At 41.8% G+C, this 21,346-nt stretch overlaps 1 protein-coding gene across 1 annotated transcript in view; it reads right to left on the reverse strand.

Annotated features, from left to right (window-relative positions):
• Positions 1-21,346, reverse strand: part of LOC126470192 (rho guanine nucleotide exchange factor 17) — a 649,655-nt gene that overhangs the window by 324,393 nt on the left and 303,916 nt on the right. The gene's annotated exons all lie outside the window — the stretch shown is intronic.

Below are 21,346 nucleotides of genomic sequence, written 5' to 3' on the forward strand. Positions count from 1 at the left end.
TAATGTCCTCGTCTTCGACAGATTGTTAAACACTGATCTTCCTAGTCCTCTGACACGATGCCTAATGACTGCGCAGCACTTGCGTGACAGTTCCTGCCTGTCATCACCCTGCTGAAGGCCACGAACATCAGCTGCCGAAAAGTTGGTCTGTATGACATCATGATACGCTATATACTCCGAAGAATTTTACAGTGTGTGACTCCCATCTGTTTTTTTTTTTTTTTTTTGGTTAATTTTTCTTGTGAATGAGACACCATTCATTGTTTACGCTTGACAAACCAGCTCTGGGGTAAGCTTTACCTGTGAAACAGCTCTGTCGTAGACTGTTTGATATATAGTTCATTATAAGTGGACTGATAAGACGAGAAATGAGGAGGTGCTCCGCATAATCGGCGAGGAAACGAACATGTGGAAAACATTGACAAGGAGAAGCGACAGGATGATACAACATGTGTTAAGAAATCAGGGAGTAACTTCCATGGTACTTCAGGGAGCTGTAGAGGGTAAAAACTGTAGAGGAAGGCAAGGGATTGGAATATATCCAACAAATAAGTGAGGAAGATAGGCGCAAGCGCTACTTTGGGATGAAGAGTTTGCTACAGGAGACGAATTCACGGCGGATCGCATGAAACCAGTCAGAAGACTGATGACATGTATTTTGTGAATAAGCCTTCTAGAATGCTTAATATTCACTGTACAGACACATTAATGTTACCATCTGTCAAAAAACTCAATCAGCACGTTTTGCAGCATCTGCAGAGTCAGTGAGGTTCTGGACGATACCAACAGGGATGCGGAGCCATTCCGACTCGAGTGCCGTGCCAGCTGTGCTAGATTTCTTGGCTGAGGATTGATGGTGTGAAAAGCCCGCTCGAGGTGGTCCCACAGATACTCGATTGGGTTAAAATCCGAGCAATTTGGTGGCCAGAGGAGTACGGTAAACTCCTCTTGGTTCTTTTCGAACCACGCACGTACTCTGCGAGCTCTGTGACACGTTGCACTGTACTGCTGGTAGATGCTATCGTGCCGAAGAAAACCAGACAGCATGTACGGGTGGACGTGGTCCCCAAGGATAGATGCATACTCGTGTTGGCGTATTGTCCCTTCCAGAATGACGAGATCACCCAGGGGGCGCCACGAAAACATTTCCCAGACCATAACGCTTTCTCCTCTTATCTGGATCCTTCCGATGATTGTTGCAGAGTGTTTGCTTTCAGATGTTTCACACCGCAGACGCCAATGGCCGTCTGTCCGATCGAGCATAAAACTTAAAAAGGCTATCTATCGCCACTCAGTAAATGTCCAGTTGCAATATCAGTGGGCAAATTCCAGCGTCGCAACGAACAGCAGTCAGCACGGGTGCATGAACCAGGCTACGTATGGACCTCCGCAGCAACATTCGCTGAATGGTCATTGAAGAGACACTGTTGGTAGCCCCTTCCTTCATCTGGGCGGTCAGTTGCTCAACAGCTGCACGTGTACTCGCCCATACACATGTCCACAGCCGCCGTTCACCCCTGACATTCAGGACCCGTGGTGTACCACAGTTGTCTCGGTGCCAGTTTTGGAAAGCGCTGTTTCACCATGCACGGTATACTTTAACCACGGCAGCACGTGAACTGTTTACAGGCTTTGATGTTTCGAGAATGCTTCAACCTTTGGCCCCAAAACCAATGATCACGTCATTTCGGACGTCAAATAAATCGCTCCGTTTTCCCTTTACAACGACTGCACTGTTTCCGGCGCTCCCCCATACACACTTTATATACCCTCCACTGCTAGTGCTGTCACCGGCCGTCTGTGAGCAGTTATTGCACGTTGACTTTAACATAGGCGGTGCACACATTAATGTGACTGAACCGCGTATTTCTTTCTTTATAAGGTCCTTTCGGCTGCTACCATCGTCAGACCTGTAATTAAGATTAAAGGAACATAAGAATGAAAGGTGTTTGCTATACATTATTAGGTTACAAGAGGTGAAAAATTAAAAAGTTGAATCACTCAACAAAACTTAGAATATGTAAAACAACGTTCAGTGTCAGTGTCAGTACCAATAAAACCTAGACTTGTGTGGGGCGTCAAATTCGAACTTGGCCCTAAAAATCTACATAGATACAAGTGGTCTCTGAGATACTGACAGTGAATATTGTCACATATGTTCTAGGTTTTGAAGATGGAACTTCATAATTTTATTAACTTTTCAATTTTTCAGCTTCTGCAGCCTAATAAGTATAGCAAATGCCTATCATTCTTAGCATCCTTTGACCTCTTAGCGCCAGGCGTCGCGAATTCGCATCATGCCAAAGCGACGCTAATAAATGGAAGGTTAGTTGTTTTTAGTGCCAGTGACGGTAGGTGTAGATTTTACAAGAAATCTGCCACTGCTCTGACATGTGCTTCCGTCTCCTGAGTGTTTCGGGTACTTCTAGAGTGACTTGGTGTTCGCACCTTTTGTTTACAATACACACACACACACACACACACACACACACACACACACACAAAAACGAGAAGTTATCGTCATTGTTTGTACCATCAGAGCTAGATACAGAGGCAAGTTCATTTCTGAGAACTATTTCCTTGTTCCAAAGTATCTGTGATCTCAAACAAATGGCGTTTTGATGTAATAAACTAGACGCACGTGCAAGTAAATTCGAAAATACCCTTTGTGTAAAATACGCATCATTAGTCGTTTGTGTATCTTTATGGGCGCACACAAGAGATGAAATCAAGCGAAGTGGTAACAAACATCTTGGTTGATTTATATCAGCACAATACTGCAGTGACCAATTGTGTTCATTATTTACGTATAGTAGGTGAGTCAGGAGGAAAGGTACAAGCTTTGAGGGGCGTAGTATTAGTAATTCTGAACAAAAAAACTTCTATGGACGTACGCCGTATTGGTTTCCGAGATAGAACACATTGAATGTAAACTGTTATTTATTTTCTGTATTATTCAAACATTGTCATTGTTGACAACGTACCACAGTAGTGTAGAGGAAATTGAGACGATAATTTGACACAGGACACTTGGGTCTATCAAGTCTCGACACTACCTCAAATTGGCCTGCAATAACTACACTATGTGATCAAAAATATCCGGACACCCAAAAAACATACGTTTTTCATATTGGGTGCTTTGTGCTGCCACCTACTGCCAGGTACTCCATATCAGCGACCTCAGTAGTCATTAGACATCGTGAGAGAACAGAATGGGGCGCTACGTTCTACGAAGTTTTTTGGGGTATATACGCCCCACTACAAACAAATTATGTATAAACCAACAGAATTAGAGAGTTGTGTAGTAATGTTTCCAAAAAATGTCTAGGACGTATAAGCAAATACAATTAATTTCTTCAGGAATTCTTCGAATGGATGAAATGATGATTCAGTCTGATTTCCGTGAAATAAACGCCGCCCCATTTGATCGATCACAGCCCTCTATAGATCCACCTCATGGTCCTTAGTATTTTTCTGTAACTTGCGAAAGCATCTTACTGCATGCTATCACTAGACAGATATGAGGTATAGACGTCCCATCGCTCAAAACTGTATATTACTCTAATGGGTCATATGTATCCCATCAACCACAAAGAGGTTAACGGCGGTAGCTGAAACGAAGTCATAAATGAAGATATATACTAAGCCATCTAGACGGCTTTATTCACAAAATATCCGTAATGATGGCAAACTCAGTAAATTTATTTCTTTTATTGGTAACAATTCGTATGTTGTAAACAATACCAAGACATGAGGTGACAATGGTAGCGGCAATTTAGCCACAAGCGTCGCAATAACCTTGTTATCCGACATTTTACGCGCTGTAGTTGCTTGCGCAAGTCCAGAAAAATTGCATAATTTGCTAGTTTAGTTTCCAAGTCCCCTGTTTGTAGGGGGCAGGTGCAACTAGGTGCACCTCAGCCCACATCGGCGGTCGTCTCAGTGGGCTGTGGTTTTTGCCGCCGACTATTAGTGTGATGTCGCCGGGTTCGATTCCTCGCGATAGCATCAGCTTCTCCTGAGACGAGTTTCACTCCTGGTTCTGAGGTCAGCTACATAGGTGCTTGAGCAAAGAAGCAGCGACGCTGGCACCCAATCCACCCAGGTGTCCTCAGAGTGAAACTCGACGATCGGCCAGTGACGCACGGCAGCTGAGTGTACTCCGGGCATGACAGTACACCAGTCTTTCGATAGAAAAACCCTCCCATACCCGCCTATGCCACAAGAAATCCACCAATATAATTCTAATCTGATTTGATGTAGTAGTGTGTCATATCCTACGTCACCCATGTCCTGTTTACTTTCACTTAAAGAGACATGTCAAAAATATTCGAAATTAAAAAACGTCGGTTTTACTGACAATAAACGTTTTCCTTTTCCGTTTTTTATACTTATATGCAGGTTAGATGCAGTATTTATCAACCCAGAGATCGCTACACTCTTATTTCAGCTGAAATGCCCTCGCCTTCCTCAGCTGACACGCCCTCGCCTTCCTCAGATCTCTAGAACAATTCACGATGTCAGCTTCTGGCGCACCTACATTTTACCGAGGCGTCATAATTAGAACGCAATTCGGCGTTTTCTTACACATGAGATACTGCGAGAGGCTAAAGTCGCGTTAACGAGCAGAAAAAAAACCACAGGACTAAACGAGGATCGAGTACCGAACGTCTGATTGCTAGTATTACACTTAACAAAACAAACCGTCTCCGTAAACGAGATTGCAAAAATATAGTAGCGCAGTTGCGCTTGACCGAGAAGTAGCCAGCTCGAATTCCACTACTGTATTAGACATTTTCATCAGAGTGACTGGTGGTGGCATATAGTTGTAGTTCATAAAACCGTACACCTGTCTCCTCAGTTAAATGCCAAACTTCTCGAAACTTCCTGGCAGATTAAAACTGTGTGCCGGACCGAGACTCGAACTCGGGACCTTTCCTTTGAGGTGGCAAGTGCTCTACCATCTGAGCTACCCAAGCACGACTGACGACCTCTCTTCACAGCTTTAGTTCCGCCAGTACCTCGTCTCCTACCAAACGTCTCCTCGGTATCTCGTAGAATGATGGGTTACGAGATTCTTGATGATGCGACCGTCGTATGGAACGGTATATAAGGCGTCCCCTTATTATTATTCGAGAGGAGAGGTCTGTGCGGTACCAATAGGCTTCCGCTTTCCCATAGTTAACGACAACACAAATTTTACACTACACTTTAAGCAGACTTACCAGTTGAATTTATAACTAAGTGACTATTACGATATCCTCAATCAAGTTTCCATTGCAAGTTGCCTGTCTAACGGCTTCTAGGGTCAACAGAAATTTGATTTTCAATATTTCGAGTCGTTCGTCATCGAATTCAAAAATTTAAAATGCTTTAACTGCCTACTAATTAAGAGGTGTAATACATCATTTTTAGTAAAAACTTAAATTTGGTTTGCATCCACTGTGATTTGATTTTTGGGTTTGCATCATCCGTAGAAGTTCGGTAACCCTGGGGATAATATTATTGTTCACAGCTACACACATATCGTCACTTGCATTCAGTCGATTCCTGGACTTGTTTTAAGTACCAGCAAAGCGGAGGACTCTTGTTAGTGTACATAAGTAGTGAAGAAAAGCATAAGATAGTGCAAGGCGATTTCTCGAATTTAAGTGTATGACACTGCTTTTTTACACCAAACCTGCTCAGGCGAATCATATTCAACTACGTCCTTACAGTTCCTATCACTCTGGAATTCAATGAGCTCTTCCTGCACTTCTCCAAATTCTCTAGCATTAGTGATAAAAGGTTTGCGAATCCGTTTTTGGTCAACTACAGCTTCTGTTTTGTTATACTCTGGGAGGTAATGACTGAATACAGAATTTATCAGCCAATGTTTGCAGGTGACTCTTGGTTTTTTTCTTGTATGTCTGCCCTTACGGTGTCATACTTTTCATCACCAATGTGTGGTTTCAATGTCGCGAAAGCAGAACAACTGCTTTCAACAGTTTGACTTATTTATAACAGTAGTTTGCAAATATAGGCCCGCAGTTTGTCATCAAAGATAAATACATCTACGCCTTCTTAGTATCCCTTTCCAGAAGCTTGCAATTGCTAGTTCGGCGTATTCAAGTGTGTGAAAATATCCACAAGATAAGCCAAATTCATCTGACACCTTACATCAGAAAACTGTTGTAGTATGTGTTTCACTTTTTCCTCACTTAGAAACAATTCAACTTGTCCTCTGAGTTCGTATAGTCTTCCAAGCATGTTACCTTTGAACAACCAACGAACTTCTGTAACCAAGAGAAGGGTCCCATGGTCTGCGTCCATTTCAGAGCACAATTTTTTACAGAGGCGAGTATTTAAGGCGCTGCTTTTGATAATATTTAGCACATTTATGGTCAATGGCATTGTATTATTAAAGCGCTCAAGAAGATTCTTGGAAGCTAACTCCTGGTGATCTGTGATACAATGCGTTATTAATGCTAAAGAATTATTCCGTTTTATTAACGTCGTTACACCGGACCGTGATCCTAACATAGCTGGAGCGCCATCCTTCCAGGAACCGACAGGCTTCTCTCAGAAAATGTAATGTTTCTGCATATATTCCGTTATTATTTTCTTGACGCCCATACCTTTTGATGTAGTTTCCTGTTCCCGAGAAGTCAATAGCTCTTTTTCGATTATGTTGTTGTCTAAAAAGCGGACAAACTCGAGTAACTTATAACAATTAGAAATATCAGTCAATTCATCACACTGCAAAGCGAAGCATTAGCTCTTGAAACAAGTCGCTCTTAGATATCATTTCATATTAGTTCAGTTCGAGCTTTTACCGTGTTGTTCGATACAGGTAATTCTTAGGGCCTTTTCTTTTTCTTTTTCTTTTTTTTTTTTTTTGAGCATCTAAGCCAACCAAGGTTTCACGAGTATTTCTCCTATTGTGAGAGACTGTTTTCATTGCGCTATCACTACCGACGCCTCAAGCGACGCTACTAATGTTTCCTCCGATGTCGCAAACCTTTTACCACTAGTGCCGAGTTTCATTTGTTGCCGAGTCTCTAATTAATTAATTTTCCTTCAAAGAATTCTGATGGTCGGCCATAGAAATCAGGATAGACCGTTTCTACGTGGCTTCTTAATTTCCCTTGCTTCAAAGAATCGTTCGCGATAACAGCGGCGCATATAATGCACTGTGGTTATATTTTTCCATTATTTTATATCGAAATAAATCCGAATTGAATGTAACTACTGTCGTATTTTCTCTTGTGTGTCATTTACTCAAAACAAAACATAAATGCAGTCGAATATAAGCGTAACAGGGAAAAGCGTAAAAATAATGTATTTTTCCCACTAAAACAAATAAATAATATAATAAATAAATACACTTCTTCTACAATTATTTTTAATAACAAAACGCTACACAATGTGGTATTCTAATGAGACAGCCAACGAAATGTCCCCAGTACACATACATGGGTATACTCACGCCTGTATTCCCATATGTAGTACTTATTTCGATTAACACCCCCCCCCCCCCCCCCCCCCCCATGAACCTGGACCTTGCCGTTGGTGGGGAGGCTTGCGTGGCTCAACGATACAGATAGCCGTACCGCAGGTGCAACCACAACGGAGGTGTATCTGTTGAGAGGCCAGACAAACATGTGGTTCCTGAAGAGGGGCAGCAGCCTTTTCAGTAGTTGCAGGGGCAACACTCTGGATGATCGACTGATCTGGCCTTGTAACACTAACCAAAATGGCTTTGCTGTTCTGGTACTGCGAACGACTGAACGTAAGGGGAAACTACAGCCGTAATTTTTCCCGAGGGCATGAAGCTTTACTGTATGATTAAATGATTATGGCGTCCTCTTGGGTAAAATATTCCGGAGGTAAAATAGTCCCCCATTCAGATCTCCGGGCGGGGACTACTCAAGAGGACGTCGTTATCAGGAGAAAGAAATTTGGCGTTCTACGGATCGGAGCGTGGAATGTCAGATCCCTTAATCGGGCAGGTAGGTTAGAAAATTTAAAAAGGGAAATGGATAGGTTAAAGTTAGATATAGTGGGAATTAGTGAAGTTCGGTGGCAGGAGGAACAAGACTTTTGGTCAGGTGAACACGGGGTTATGAATACAAAATCAAATAGGGGTGATGCTGGAATAGGTTTAATAATGAATAAGAAAATAGGAGCACGGATAAGCTACTGCAAACAGCATAGTGAACGCGTGATTGTGGCCAAGATAGACACGAAGCCCACGCCTACTACTGTAATACAAGTTTATATGCCAACGAGCTCTGCAGATGACGAAGAAATTGATGAAATGTATGATGAGATAAAAGAAATTATTCAGGTAGTGAAGGGAGACGAAAATTTAATATTCATGGGTGACTGGAATTCGAGAGTAGGAAAAGGGAGAGAAGGAAACATAGTAAGTGAATATGGATTGGGGCTAAGAAATGAAAGAGGAAGCCGCCTGGTAGAATTTTGCGCAGAGCATAACTTAATCATAGCTAACACTTGGTTCAAGAATCATGAAAGAAGGTTGTATACATGGAAGAACCCTGGAGATACTAAAAGGTATCAGATAGATTATATAATGGTAAGACAAAGATTTAGGAACCAGGTTTTAAGTTGTAAGATATTTCCAGGGGCAGATGTGGACTCTGACCACAATCTATTGGTTATGAACTGTAGATTAAAACTGATGAAACTGCAAAAAAGGTGGGAATTTAAGGAGATGGGACCTGGATAAACTGGAAGAACCAGAGGTTGTACAGAGTTTCAGGGAGCGCATAAGGGAACAATTGACAGGAATGGGGGAAAGAAGAATGGGTAGCTTTGAGGGATGAAATAGTGAAGGCAGCAGAGGATCAAATAAGTAAAAAGACGAGGGCTAGTAGAAACCCTTGGGTATCAGAAGAAATATTGAATTTAATTGATGAAAGGAGAAAATATAAAAATGCAGTAAATGAAACAGGCAAAAAGGAATACAAACGTCTCAAAAATGATATCGACAGGAAGTGCAAAATGGCTAAGCAGGGATGGCTAGAGGACAAATGTAAGGATGTAGAGGCTTATCTCACTAGGGGTAAGATAGATACTGCCTACAGGAAAATTAAAGAGACCTTTGGAGAAAGGAGAACCAATTGCATGAATATCAAGAGCTCAGATGGAAACCCAGTTCTAAGCAAAGAAGGGAAAGCAGAAAGGTGGAAGGAGTATATAGAGGGTCTATACAAGGGCGATGTACTTGAGGACAATGTTATGGAAATGGAAGAGGACGTAGATGAAGATGAAATGGGAGATATGATACTGCGTGAAGAGTTTGACAGAGCACTGAAAGACCTGAGTCGAAACAAGGCCACCGGAGCAGACAACATTCCATTAGAACTACTGACAGCCTTGGGAGAGCCAGTCCTGACAAAACTCTACCATCTGGTGAGCAAGATGTATCTGACAGGCGAAATACCCTCAAGAAGAATATAATAATTCCAATCCCAAAGAGAGCAGATGTTGACAGATGTGAAAATTACCGAACTATCAGTTTAATAAGTCACAGCTGCAAAATACTAACACGAATTCTTTACAGACGAATGGAAAAACTGGTAGAAGCCGACCTCGGGGAAGATCAGTTTGGATTCCGTAGAAATGTTGGAACACGTGAGGCAGTACTGACCCTACGACTTATCTTAGAAGAAAGATTAAGGAAAGGCAAACCTACGTTTCTAGCATTTGTAGACTTAGAGAAAGCTTTTGACAATGTTGATTGGAATACTCTCTTTCAAATTCTGAAGATGGCAGGGGTAAAATACAGGGAGCGAAAGGCTATTTACAATTTGTACAGAAAACAGATGGCAGTTATAAGAGTCGAGGGGTATGAAAGGGAAGCAGTGGTTAGGAAGGGAGTGAGACAAGGTTGTAGCCTATCCCCGATGTTATTCGATCTGTATATTGAGCAAGCAATAAAGGAAACAAAAGGAAAGTTCGGAGTAGGTATTAAAATCCATGGAGAAGAAATAAAAACTTTGAGGTTCGCCGATCACATTGTAATTCAGTCAGAGACAGCAAAGGACTTGGAAGAGCAGTTGAACGGAATGGACAGTGTCTTGAAAGCACTGTACAAGATGAACATCAACAAAAGCAAAACGAGGATAATGGAATGTAGTCGAATTAAATCAGGTGATGCTGAGGGAATTAGATTAGGAAATGAGACGCTTAAAGTAGTAAAGGAGTTTTGCTATTTGGGGAGCAAAATAACTGATGATGGTCAAAGTAGAGAGGATATAAAATGTAGACTGGCAATGGCAAGGAAAGCGTTTCTAAAGAAGAAAAATTTGTTAACATCGAGTATAGATTTAAATGTCAGGAAGTCGTTTCTGAAAGTATTTGTATGGAATGTAGCCATGTATGAAAGTGAAACGTGGACGATAACTAGTTTAGACAAGAAGAGAATAGAAGCTTTCGAAATGTGGTGCTACAGAAGAATGCTGAAGATTAGATGGGTAGATCACATAACTAATGAGGAGGTATTGAATAGAATTGGGGAGAAGAGGAGCTTCTGGAACAACTTGACTAGAAGAAGGGATCGGTTGGTAGGACATGTTCTGAGACATCGAGGGATCACCAATTTAGTATTGGAGGGCAGCGTGAAGGGTAAAAATCGTAGGGGGAGACCAAGAGATGAATACACTAAGGAGATTCAGAAGGATGTAGGCTGCAGTAGGTACTGGGAGATGAAGAAGCTTGCACAGGATAGAGTAGCATGGAGAGCTGCATCAAACCAGTCTCAGGACTGAAGACCACAACAACAACAACAACAACAACAACATTTCGATTAAAAGACTTTAACAATGAAAAATATTTACTTACCTATTTTACATAAACCATAAACTATAAGGTTTTTTTGGGGACTTGGTCCAAATGGTTCAAATGGCTCTGAGCACTATGCGACTTAACTTCTGAGGTCATGAGTCGCCTAGAACTTAGAACTAATTAAACCTAACTAACCTAAGGACATCACACACATCCATGCCCGAGGCAGGATTCGAACCTGTGACCGTAGGGGTCGCGCGGTTTCAGCTTGTAGCGCCTAGAACCGCTCGGCCATCACGGCCGGCGTTAACAGACAGCATCATAGCAATAATACAATTTTATTATACATACATACAATAAATTCGAACACTTAATTACCCCTTGTTCAAATTATCATTTCATCCTCTATGAATTCTTCTGTTGAATAGTTCCATTTCTCCCAAAGCCTCGTTTTTAAAATTTCTGGCTTCATATTAAATATATTTTTGCCCATTAACTTGTTGTAAATCAGTTGGATTCAAACGATAGAAAAAAAACTGTACTGGTTTTTCTTGAAGAGAAAGAAATACTAACTCGGTCAGTATGTAAAAACTGTATCGACTATTTTCATTTGTTTTGCTTCAACAAACTGGTTTCACTCGAAATAAATGAATGAATATTAATCCAGCTGACGCGTAAAGCTACAACCGAATGAGTCGACTGTTTTCCAAAAACCTACTGAATTCACTGTTTTCATTAGGTTGTTCCCATCAGCACTACTCACCGGGCGCGCGGAGCTGCACTGCCCGCATAAAAAGGGATTAATAATTTAAAGCGAATAAAAGCTTGAAAATTTAAATCCTTCGCGGACCATATTTTAGCTCTTGTTGACCACTGGTGGCCGGCGGACCACTATTTGGGAACCAACGCACTGAAGTTTTATCATACATGTTTATACGTTCTGCTCATATGTTCTACCTTGAACAAGAGTCAAAGTTTTCGTCGTAATGCAACGCCACGCATTTCAGCGCCTTCATGTCCTCGTCAGTAAATTGATTTTTGTTTTGCCAGTACGAAATGATGCCTTACCGTATGGGGTTTTACTTCACGTCGTTTTAACTTGAGTTGATGTAGGTGTTTTTGATAGTGCTCTCCTACGAATTCGCTTTTCTGAATATTTTGTGATACGGTATTAGTAATCACGTACGTAAAAAAATACGTTTATTACATCGTTTCATAGCTTCTCCTATTCCACTGGTGAAGCTATCCCACACTCTGTTTAGCTCCCGACTTTCAATTTAGGCGTTTTCTTGTCAAGGGTCCCTATCTGGTATTGATAGATTTGTCCTCTTATTACTGAAAGTTTCTATAATAATCACAGGGACATCTTGTATACATATCACGGTTCACAAACAACTTAAAAAATCAGAACATTAGGGAGTGAGCTCCGTACTGCATTCATTGCTGATTTCATAGTTTTCTTCTTTCTTTGTTTAATCACACGTGGTTGCATAATATGGAGCATGTACTGCACCTAATCAGAAGAAATTTTACTTGATGTCCATCTCATTCTCCGTACAGTACTCTCCTTCAATCATTTCCCAGTTGGTTTGATTTTATCGGCCACCCTCTACAAGTGGAAGATCCCCAGATTCGTTGCTACAAACAGCGATGAGTCTTGAAGTCGTAGCTGTGGCCACGCTGTCCTTCAGTAGCGTGTCGTTATCGCCAGTGGGCTGCTGTAATACCGGCTATAAAACTAAAGTACTACTAAACTCTTCACAGCCGACACCTTTCCCTTCCTTATTGGCCGCCGGGGAAATGGTCTGTTCACGTATGGCTCACGCTATAAACAACATGCGGATCAGGTAGCTCGGTGACGAGAAGGGTTAGAATTCAGTACTTCTACACAGTGACAGGCTGAGCATGCAAAGAATGTACACATAATTAAAAGCGAAATTCAAACATTACAGCAATCGACACAAGCACAGAAACGGTCGCCATGGGCTGTTCACCGTAGCAGAGACTTTAACGGTTGAGTGTTGTGCAATAGCCAGCCTTTGCCATATTGATATATCTAAAACCTGTCTCCATTTTGTATGGTTAACACACTTGTACATGATTTAGAGTCATTTCCGTCAAAGAACAAAGAAACATTGGAGTTATGCCAGGATCTTCACGAAATGACAGGATCATTATTTTGATCTGAGATCCTACTGATTATTTCTTGAGTATACTGATTTACATTTTCACAAGGCATGCAAGATGATTATAATTTATGTAGATATTTGGTTCGTTCTTCATTTACCCTTCAAAGTTAGACACTGCGCTATATGTAACCATACTGAACTCGAGTTCACTATACGCAGACTGATGAAAAGAGATACTCCTTTTACTGAGATTAAATAAACAATGGCATTCGGTAGAGCATTCGCCGTAGGGATTACCTCAAAAAATATGACCGGTATATTCAATAGTATCAACGACCTTATATATTACGAAAAATGTGAGATTGTGGAGAAAATTCATCTAGTTAGAGCTGAATGTCTCGTTAACAGCTAACTAGTCACATTAATTTAGTTAAAGAAGAATGAGAAAGGAAAACATGGTGCTTTTATTGATCAGTCCATGCTGGTAGTCGGCGGAGATATTCTACGGTAAGCAACGGAATGAAGACCCGAATCCCTGTCCCCCTGAATGTGGAACCAGTTTGATAAACTCTGCGTCACCTCACTCTGTCTTCTAGTTCGGACCCTATGACACCCTTGCCAATTTTAATTAACCTGACGGAGCATTCTTTTCACGGATTCTGACAGCCGACGTTTGTGATCCATCTGCTGCCAGAGGAGATCATAAATATCTCGACCTCCGCTGAAATGTCCTACTAATGCCAGCCGACACAAGTCGTCTGTGATACGCAACGTTTCGACATGTTACTACCGTCTCATGACCTACTATTGTCATGACGATGTAAAATGGACAGGTTGGCTTATTATACGATTTATTTTATTATGCTTCTTTTCAGGCTCGCTTTGACAACGCTTGAAAGTGGCTATATTTTGATTTAACAGCAGAAGTATTTCCTCTGGAATTTTTGTAAGGGCTCCTCATGTAGTACGTTCTTTGAGTCTGCGTTCGTCGACATACGCCTGACGAGAAAGAATTACATAGCTGTTACTCTCCTTTTTCTAGTTCTTACTTCTACGTTGCAGCAAAAGCAGAGGTGCCTCTTCAGCCCACTGAAGCGGCTCATCAGTGGTTGGAAGCTTCTCTCTCTTCTGGTTGATACCGAAAGACTACCTCAACCAGTTGTAATCTTTCACGTTTCAACCTTTTCCTGTCAGTTTGTCGGCATTCTTTTACTTCGCATGGTGTTATATACTATGTGATAGTTTCATCTCATTCGTCAAGATCGTGCTTTTGTCCTAGATCCGCGCGACCGCTACGGTCGCAGGTTCGAATCCTGCCTCGGGTATGGATGTGTGTGATGTCCTTAGGTTAGTTAGGTTTAAGTAGTTCTAAGTTCTAGGAGACTGATGACCTCAGAAGTTAAGTCCTATAGTGCTCAGAGCCATTTGAAACATTTGTCCTAGGTCCTCTTGTTTCGAACTACGCTGTCGTGCGATAGAGCAGAAACCATTTTGATTTCCTGAACTTCGGCACTTATACTCAGGTACTGACGGAATCTGAGACAGTATAGCAGGACTTGTTTTAAAAGTAAAACGTATTAGATGGAAATTAACGTGCTCACATTCTGAAGAGAAGGTAGAAAACCCCTACAAAGAAATACAGAAGCTGATAAATGTCGGCAAATCCCACAAAAAATGCTAATGGACTATTTTAATGAGAAAGTAGGGCAAAAAGTAAAGAACAGTTCTCCAACGGGTAACTAATAGCTGAAGTGACATAGTTTATATGTTAGCAGCATCTGCCGCGAAAAACGCTTGTCCCTTAAGCTATTCTTCCAGAAGGAGACAAATTGAAATGGACTTAGCAAAGATCGAATGGAACTCAGAAATGAGAGTGACTGTACTTCATCATAGAATCAAGAGGTTCTGAGGGTATGACAGTCCTAAGCGGCTTTCGAATTCAAGTGGTCACAGGCACTTGAGCTTCATAGCGAATGATGAACAAAATATAATTATCCGGAAATGCCTTCTACAGGATGTGAGAGGATTCAATCAAAATTTTTTTCAATGAGATTTCGGGATTGCAGCCGGATCACGTTGACTTCTTACCACGATATTTCGGCTGGAAATCGTCCAGCCATCTTCAGGTGAGTGTCCATCACTGGAGACTGCAAGTTCCCAGAGTCAACTTTATAGCAACTCAGTTCCAGTACAGCACTCGTGTCTGCCACATCGCGGTCGCGAAGTGGGGTCGAGGCAGTTTCAGATACGTTTTTACAGTCTGACGATAATTTATGGATTTGTAGTTTTAGCTTGACGATGTCTACTATGGACAAACGGTAGTTACTGTTATTCTGAAGAAGGTTGCAACTGAGGCTGTTGATTATTAAAATTAAAATTAATATTTACACAGTTGCTGACAGGGCTGTGAAATGTTGAAGATATTTAAATGTTCATGTACTTGCTCTAATTAACGGATGCCCCTGAAGTAAGGGCGAATTTGAATTTTGCGCCATTTTGTCATATGAAGGTTGGCAGCCGTGGTTTTTTCATGGTTTTTTATCTGCGATTCTTTCCATTAGTAGCCTGGTTGCATTTGATTGGTGAGCATTGTTGTTTGATGTACATTTTCGTCACGGAGCAGATGTCAACTGAGCAACGTATCCAAGTGATAAGAAGTTATTACAAAAAAAGTGAAAGTCCCACGGCAACCTTTCGTGAATTTCGGGTGACACTCGGACGTAATGCTGCTCCAAATGAATCAGCACTTCTGAAGTTGACCTGGAAGTTTGAGACCACGGGCTCTGTTTCAAACAACGAAAACAGAGCGATCGCGCTCTGTTCGAACACAAGAACACATTGCTGTCGTGTGTGACAATGTGACCGTAAGCCCCAGAAAATCGGCCGGCCATTGAGCTCAACAATTGAATTTATCACCAAGTTCACTGCATGAAATCCTTCCAAAAGATCTGAAAATGCATGTGCACAAGATTCAACTTACACAAGAGTTGAAGCCTGCAGATCATGAAAAGAGACATCGATTTGCTCAGTGATTCTTGGCTAGACAAGCGGAGGACAACAACTTCACGAAAAGAATAATTTTCTCAGATGAGAGGCGCTTCCGCCTCAGTGAGTACGTCAGTAAGCAGAACTGCAGAATTTGAAGTAGCGAAAATCCGCTAGTGACTGTGGAAGATGAGATACATCCACAACGCACGACTGTGTGGTGTGGGTTCTGGGCAGGAGGAGTGGTCAGCCAGCACAATTTTAAAAATGATGAGGGAGTTGCCGTGACTGTGAACGGCAACCGTTATAGAAACATGCTTTCTTATTCGTTTTCCCTCTTATTAATGAAAATGACGATTTTTGGCTTCGACGAGATGGTGTGACATGTCACACATCCCGTAAAACGATTGCTCTTCTGAATGAAAAGTTTTCTCAAAAAATTATCTCTCTGCGTGGCAACCAGGTATAGCCTGCCAGATCATGCGATCTTACTGCTTGTGACTTCTGTTTTTTGGGGTGGGGGGGGGTATGTGAAATCAAAAATGTACGTGAACAAACCACAAACAGTACACCAATTGAAGGATGAAATTAAAAGGTTATTAACGGAATCCCACCAGATGCTTGTGAACGCTTCATCGAGAACTTCAATGAATGCATTGCTCGTTGCCACTCGGCCATATGGAATATATAATTTCTCATATATAAATGGGATAAGTACTTAATATATTCTATAGCACTTAAATATTCGTCCCTACTTCCCAGACACTCTCTATTTGGGTGTAGCGGTGTTTTCGAAGGACACAACACACAGATTCAGCGTATGTTAGTGCAATGAAAAATATATGCGCCAATGCTACAGCTCCCACTGGACGTTATCACGACAATGAGAAATTTAATATTGAAAGATGTGTCACGAATACTCGTATTCTACATCTCCAAAACCGCTATCAGTAGCCCTACAGGAGATTAACACATCCTTAAACTGAGAAAACGTAGAAGAAATTAATGTAAATGGAACATGCCTGAAGCAGCTTCATTTTGATAATGACATTGTTGTGTTTTCTTCAAATGTAGGTCAACAACCGAAACAAATGGATGGACTTCGTAGGAAAAAATTACAGACCTATATCCTTTACATGGGTTTGGTGACGAATTCTTCAAAATACTCTAAGTTCTAATACAATAAAGACCCCTGAAACACAAAAGCTTCTGTCAAGAAATCAGCACAGATTTAGAAAGCATCGCTTGTGCGAAACTCAGAATGCCCTTTTCTCGCACGATCTCCCGCGACTCGCGGATGAAGAGCAATACATAGATTCCGTATTGCTAGATTTCCGGACAACGTCTGACGCGATGCCCCACTGCAGATTTTTAACGAACATTCGAGCATATGGAATAGGTTCCCAGGTGTGTGAGAGGCTCGAAGACTTGTTAAGAAATAGAACCCAGTACGTTTTCCTCGACGGCGAGTGGTCGTCAGAGACAAGAGTATCGTCAGCAGTGCACCCGGGAAGTGAGACAGGACTGCTCTTGTTCTCTATACAAATAAATGATCCGACTGACAGGATGAAAATAAATATGCGACTATCTGCTGGTGATCTTGTGGTGCACGGGAAGGTGTAGTCGTTGAGTGACTGTTGGAGGCTACAAGATGATAGGCAAAATTTCTAGTTTGTGTAATGAGTGGCAGCTAGATCTAAATGTAGAGAAATGTAAGTTAATGAAGATGTGGTGTGCTGCCTGACACAGTTAATTCGATTAAATATCTAGACGTAACGCTGGAAAGAGATTTGAAGTGGAAAAACCACGTAAGGATGACAGTAGGGAAGGCGAATGGTCCACTCCTGCTAATTTGGAGAGTCTTAGGAAAGTGTAACATCTAAGACGGAGAACAAGTATAGGACACTTGGGTGAACCATTCTTGAATCCTCGAGTGTTGTGGATCCCTACCAGGTCAGATTAAAGAAATATATCGAATCAATTCAGAGGCATTCCGCTAGATGTCTTACAGGGCGGCTCGATCAGCACGCGAGTGTTACGGTCAGTGGCGGATACATATGGGGGCCGCCGGCATTGCCAAAAATGTTCAAATGTGTGTGAAATCTTATGGGACTTAACTGCTAAGGTCATCATTCCCTAAGCTTACACACTACTTAATCTAAAGTATCCTAAGGACAACCACACACACCCATGCCCGAGGGAGGACTCGAACCTCCGCCGGGACCAGAGGCACATTCAATGACTGCAATGCCTTACCCGCATTGCCACCCGCACCGCCCCCGCCAGAGAGCCCGCACGCCATTCGTTCGCTTCTTTCGTCTGTCGACTCGACTGAATCGAGTTATCGAGTAGTTGTACTTTACTATGTAGCACGCGCGTTCGCGTCATCGTATTTTATACGTTTCTGTATGGCACATAGATAGCTAACACATATCTACGAGGAAAGTCGCGGCCATTCTATGATCTCGATATGTTATTCTGTCTGGCATTTGTTCGAGAAAACTAGCGAATATTGTACTGTTTTCTTGTACAGAGAACCTTCGATACATAGCGTTATAAATAAGGACTATTCGCCGAATAGGAACCTACACTACTGGACATTAAAATTGCTACACCACGAAGATGACGTGCTACAGACGCGAAGTTTAACCGACAGGAAGAACATGCTGTGATATGCAAATGATTAGCTTTTCAGAGCATTCACACAAGGTTGGCGCCGGTGGCGACAACTACAACGTGCTGGCATGAGGAAAGTTTCCAACCGATTTCTCATACACAAACAGCAGTTGACCGACGTTGCCTGGTGAAACGTTGTTGTAATGCCCCGTGTAAGGAGGAGAAATGCGTACCATCAGGTTTCCGACTCTGATAAAGGTCCGTTTGTAGCCTATCGCGATTGCGGTTTATCGTATCGCGACATTACTGCTCTCGTTGGTCGAGATCCGATGACTGTTAGCAGAATATGGAATTGGTGGGTTCAGGAGGGTAATACGGAACGCCGTGCTGGATCCCAACGGCCTCGTATCACTAGCAGTCGAGATGAAAGGCATCTTATCCGCATGGCTGTAACGGATCGTGCAGCCACGTCTCGATCCCTGAGTCAACAGATGGGGACGTTTGCAAGACAACAACCATCTGCACGAACAGTTCGACGACGTTTGCAGCAGCATGGACTATCAGCTCGGAGACCATGGCTGCGGTTACCCTTGGCGCTTCATCACAGACAGGAGCGCTTGCGATGGTGTACTCAACGACGAACATGGGTGCACGAATGGCAAAACGTAATTTTTTCGGATGAATCCAGGTTCTGTTTACAGCATCATGATGGTCGCATCCCTGTTTGGCGGCATCGCGGTGAACGCACATTGGAAGCGTGATGGTATGGGGTGCCATTGGTTAACACGTCTCGGTCACCTCTTGTTCGCATTGACGGCACTTTGAACAGTGGACGTTACATTTCAGATGTGTTACGACCCGTGGCTCTACCCTTCATTCGATCCCTTGCGAAACCCTACATTTCAGCAGGATAATGCACGACCGCTTGTTGCAGGTCCTGTACGGGCCTTTCTGGATACGGAAAATGTTCGATTGCTGCCCTGGCCAGCACATTCTCCAGATCTTTCACCAATTGAAAACGTCTGGTCAAAAGCGGCCGAGCAGCTGGCTCGTCACAATACGCCAGTCACTACTCTTCACGAACTGTGGTATCGTGTTGAAGCTGCATGGGCAGCTGTACCTGTACACGCCATCCAAGCTCTGTTTGACTCAATGCCCAGGCGTATCAAGGCCGTTATTACGGCCAGAGGTGGTTCTTCTGGGTACTGATTTCTCAGGATCTATTCACCCAAATTGCGTGCAAATGTAATCACAAGTCAGTTCTAGTATAATATTTTTGTCCAATGAATACCCGTTTATCATCTGTATTTCTTCTTGGTGTGGCAATTTTAATGGCCAGTAGTGTCGTTTATATTCAGAAGCAGCAATATTAAGACGGAAGAATGAATAAGTAAAAAGTCCTAGTTGTAGCAAGTGCAAGTGTGAAGATTAGTCAAGAGTAGGAGTGATCAGTTGATTGTGAAGTATTAATAATAGTAATTCATAGTAATTTCTCACTAAAAATATTGTTACGAGAGCCGGCCGCGGTGGCCGTGCGGTTCTAGGCGCTCCAGTCCGGAGCCGCGCTGCTGCTACGGTCGCAGGTTCGAATCCTGCCTCGGGCATGGGTGTGTGTGATGTCCTTAGGTTAGTTAGGTTTAAGTAGTTCTAAGTTCTAGGGGACTGATGACCACAGATGTTAAGTCCCAAAGTGCTCAGAGCCATTTTTTTAACTCTTCTAGAATCCAAACTGTGATATGCTAAATAAATTATTTCTACTTAAATGTGAGACTACTCTTGGGTGCATTACATTTGCGAATATTTTGAAAATACGTCAGTAAGGAAACTGGACGACAATTACGCAAGTTTTTTTGTCACTTTTCTTGTAAAGATGCTTAACAAATGCACATTTTAAGCCGTCTGAAAAAACTTCCTGTGCCAGAGATCTACTAAATGTGTTGCGTATTAAGTTAGAGCAGCTATCCAGAATTCTGTCTGAAATTCCATCAACACCTATAAGCTTTCGTGTCTAGGATTTTGATAATTATATTGACTTCAGAGAAGGTGCTACTGTTAGTTTTTTAAAGATTTTGGAATGACTCTTGTTTCATCAGCTAAAAAGTTTAATCGTACTTTCGCTGCTACACTTAGAAAGTGATGGTTAAACGTACTCGCAACTTGTGCAGTATCAGTAACAACATTCCCATTTAATTTAATTGTTATGATATCTAGTTCACCGAATGGCTTTCCTGTCTCTCGCTTGACAATATTCCACACACGTTTAATCATATTATCTGCAGTATCAACTTCTGTCAGGGCGTACATAATACTGCTCATTTTAATGACTTTCCTTAAAATATTACAGTATATTTTTAATATGCAAGTAATGTTGAATGTTGACTTATTCTGAACTTTATATAAAATTACTTCTTCCTCTTACATGGTATTTTAAATCCCTTAGTTATCCATGTCTTACTCGTGTTTTTAATTAATTTTCTATACTTCTCTTAGGAAAGCAATTTTCAAATACTAACAGAAATTTAGTATGGAATAAACCGAATTTGTCATTATCATCTCTTTCTTTATATACCTCATCCCATACCATCTCTTTTAAGGTACTCTTAAAACAGTATATCCTATCTTTACTAATAAGCCTCATTGCTTTGTGTGAACCACCCTCAAGGGTGTAAGGTGCATTGTTTATTTCCATCACTTGGGCATCGTGATCAGATAGTCTGTTAACTACTGGGTAATTGTTCCGACCTGAGCACTGTCTATAAGAACGTTACCAATTATGGTCCTACAGTGTTGATGTACACGAATTGGAAAATTTACTACTATAATTA

Source organism: Schistocerca serialis, chromosome 3 (genome assembly GCF_023864345.2).
Source record: "Schistocerca serialis cubense isolate TAMUIC-IGC-003099 chromosome 3, iqSchSeri2.2, whole genome shotgun sequence".
In the NCBI taxonomy this organism is placed as follows: domain Eukaryota; kingdom Metazoa; phylum Arthropoda; class Insecta; order Orthoptera; family Acrididae; genus Schistocerca; species Schistocerca serialis.